This window comes from Carassius gibelio, chromosome A11 (genome assembly GCF_023724105.1).
Source record: "Carassius gibelio isolate Cgi1373 ecotype wild population from Czech Republic chromosome A11, carGib1.2-hapl.c, whole genome shotgun sequence".
Classification (NCBI taxonomy): domain Eukaryota; kingdom Metazoa; phylum Chordata; class Actinopteri; order Cypriniformes; family Cyprinidae; genus Carassius; species Carassius gibelio.
In genome coordinates this window covers 23,077,599-23,081,224 of record NC_068381.1, presented here as the reverse complement: position 1 = coordinate 23,081,224, position 3,626 = coordinate 23,077,599, and the positions used below count along the sequence as shown (strand labels likewise).

General features: G+C 43.0%; 1 non-coding gene across 1 annotated transcript; it reads left to right on the top strand.

The window, feature by feature from the left end:
* The first annotated feature begins 2,431 nt into the window (after nucleotides 1-2,431).
* trnar-acg (transfer RNA arginine (anticodon ACG)) lies at nucleotides 2,432-2,504 on the top strand. Its single transcript has one exon. It is a non-coding gene; the product is annotated as a tRNA-Arg (tRNA).
* Nucleotides 2,505-3,626: the final 1,122 nt, after the last annotated feature.

The window sequence follows — 3,626 nt, the reverse complement described above, 5'->3', positions numbered from 1 at the left end:
ATTGGCTGGAAGACTTGCCAAGACCTGTTGAGACTTGGACACCTCACCTCTCCAAGATACTTTGAGGGACCTATCTGATAGGTAAGACTCAAACCATTGAAGTATGGTTCCTGAGATGTCCTTTGCCAGTAGCGTTGATAGGAGGATCTGGTGGTTAACCGTGTCAAAAGCAGATCAAGCAGGATAAGTACTGAAGATTTGGATTCTGCTCTTGCCAGTCTTAGAGCTTCAACAACTGAGAGCAAGGCCGTCTCAGTTGAATGTCCACTTCTGAAGTCAGATTGGTTGCTGTCAAGGAGATTGTTGTGTGTGAGAAATGTAGAGACTTGTTTGAACACAGCTCGTTCAAGTGTTTTTGCAATAAAAGGAAGAAGGGAAACTGGTCTGTAGTTCTCTAAAAGAGATGGGTTGAGGTTGGGTTTCTTAAGTAGTGGAGTTATACGTGCCTGTCTAAATGATGAGGGAAAAACACCAGTGTGGAGGGAAGTGTTGATGATGTGAGTGAGTGCAGGTACAACTTCAGGAGAAATGGCTTGAAGAAGATGAGATGGAATTGGATCAAGCGGGCAAGTAGTAGGGTGATTAGAAAGGATGAGCTTTGAGACTTCTGCCTCAGAGAGTGAAGAGAAGGATGTAAATGAGTGTAAGTTTGCTGGTGATATGAGCTTGACTGATTGTGGTGTGGAAAATAGTGCACTAATGTGTTTAATTTTATTAATGAAAAACGTTGCAAAGTTGTCAGCTATTAGAGATGAAGCAGGAGGAGTTTTATTTGGCACCTAAACTCTGGAATAAACTACCCAAAATTGTTTGGGAGGCAGACACACTCTTGCAGCTCTTGCAGTTTAAATCTAGATTAAAGACCCATCTCTTTGGCACTGGCTTACACATAACACACTAATATGCTTTTAATATCCAAATCTGTTAAAAGATTTTTAGGCTGCATTAATTAGGTAAACCGGAACCGGGAACACTCCACATAACACCCGATGTACTTCCTACATCATTAGAAGAAAGGCATCTACACTAATATTAGTCTGTCATCTCTCCCGAGGTCACCGTAGCCACCAGATCCAGTCTGTGTCCAGATCAGAGTGTCACTGCAGTCACGCAGATCCAGTACGTATCCAGACCAGATGGTGGATCAGCACCTAGAAAGGACCTCTACATCCCTGAAAGACAGCGGAGACCAGGACAACTAGAGCCCCAGATACAGATCCCCTGTAAAGACCTTGTCTCAGAGGAGCACCAGGACACGACCACAGGAAACAGATGATTCTTCTGCACAATCTGACTTTGCTGCAGTCTGGAATTGAACTACTGGTTTCGTCTGGTCAGAACTGCCCCCCCTCCCCCCCAAATGAGCCTGGTTTCTTCCAAGGTTTTTTCTCCATTCTGTCACCGATGGAGTTCCTTGCCGCTGTCGCCTCTGGCTTGCTTAGTTGGGGACACTTTATTTACAAATCAACGATATGATTCGATTGCAGATGATTGCACAGATACTATTTAAAGTGAACTGAGATGATGACATCACTGAATTAAATGAAAAACTGCCTTTAATTGTCATTTTGCATTATTGACATACTGTTTTCCTAATTAATGTTGTTCAGTTGTTTTGACACAATCTTTTTTTGTTTAAAGCGCTAAAATAAATGTGACTTGACTTGACCATACGCCGCATTATTCCACCTTCCCATTAGCGTGTGTTCAGCAGACACCTCTGTTTGCCTAGATATCACCAGGGTCACACTGACAAATATTTACCTAGCTTGGACTAAAAAGAGACACTAAAATGGCACCTGTTTTCCAGATGTGTCCAGGGGGAGTTTTATGGCAGGAGCAGCATCTTTCTTGAATGAATGAGCTGAATGCCTGTTTATTTTTCCCTATTGCCCCTTTCACTTGAAGGTGTTGGAACTCATGCCAGATCCTCTGACCACATGAGACTGCATGAGCACTGTGTCTGTTGAAAACCCAGCCTGGTGACAAATTTGAGATGCTTAAAAACGTAAATATACCAACCGTTTGGGCTGTTCAAGGGCAGTTCCCATACAGTCCATACTGGAGGCCTTTGATAATAATATTGAATTTCATTATTACACAATTTTATACAGAGTGACTCTGGGCAAACCATGCATGTTACTTATAATGATGACATTTCTATAAATGCTGTTATTTAGTTAGTTAGTTTTATTTAGAGTTTGACAAGGCAGGATATTGAAGAACAAAACCCTGAAATGTATCAAACAGAACACATACTCGAAACAACCTTATATACAATTAATAAATAAATTAAACAAATCAGGCTTCATACAAAAAACAAAACAAACTGTAAATTATTTATAAAACAGTTTAAGAGCACGTGGAATAAAATAAAGTTCATGTCTTTTTGATTTACTCCTGGGCACAACAAACTCTCTATTATATCAGTGGGCCAGTGGCGCAATGGATAACGCGTCTGACTACGGATCAGAAGATTCTAGGTTCGACTCCTGGCTGGCTCGCTCTGTGTGTGTTTTTCACCGGTTTATTTAGGGGAAGTCGTGGCCTAATGGTTAGAGGGTTGGACTCCCAATCGAAGGGTTGTGGGTTCTAGTCTCGGGCCCGATGGAATTGTGGGTGGGGGGAGTGCATGTACAGTTCTCTCTCCACCAAGCAAGGCATCGAACCCCCAACTGCTCCCCGGGCGCCACAGCATAAATGGCTGCCCACTGCTCCGGGTGTGTGCTCACAGTGTGTGTGTGTGTGTTCACTGCTCTGTGTGTGTGCATTTCGGATGGGTTAAATGCAGAGCACAAATTCTGAGTATGGGTCACCATACTTGGCTGAATGTCACTTCACTTTCACTTTCACTATGCTGCCATAATAGGTAAGTAGGTTTTGGAGCCACAGACAGGAAACAATGCAGAGGTGATGAACTGTCCTTGAGTAGTTTTGTAAAAGTATGTATAGTGGCCTCGTCGCGCCTCTCACTCAGTAATGGGACAGTAGAAGTTGGAACACCTATTATCCGGCAGCAACATTTTTGGACTCTCTCTAGCTCATCAGAGAGACCTTTAGGTAATCCACCCCATACCGGGCTAGCATACTCAAGGACTGACCGTATACATGTCAGATATACTTTCATTAAAACATCACTAGGGAGACTAGCGTTTTTAGCAACACAGAGATAGTGTATTCTAGGACGCGCCTTCGAAATCATGTACTTAACGTGGGCATCCCATGACAGATCAGAAGAAATTTGGACTCCAAGCAGTTTAAAGATGGAAACTCTGCCAATTGCATATCATGATATTACAGGAGAGGGAGGGCAGGGAATATTTTCATCTTTCCTGGTGCTAATGATCATATCCACTGTCTTACCTTTGTTCATTGCTAATGAAAATTCCTGTCCCCAATCCGCCACTGAGTCCAAGGCCTTCTGAGTTAATCCTGGAAGGGATCCCATTAAAAATTCAGTAATTGTTAAATCATCAGCATATCTGACCGGAATTAATGAGGGAGGCAGAAAGGAATCCAAGCTGTTTATGGCGATGACAAAAAGCAGAGTGGATAGAAGACCCCCCTGAGGGACACCAGCTGCAATTGGATAGGAGTTAGACACACAGGAGCCCCACTTCACCTTT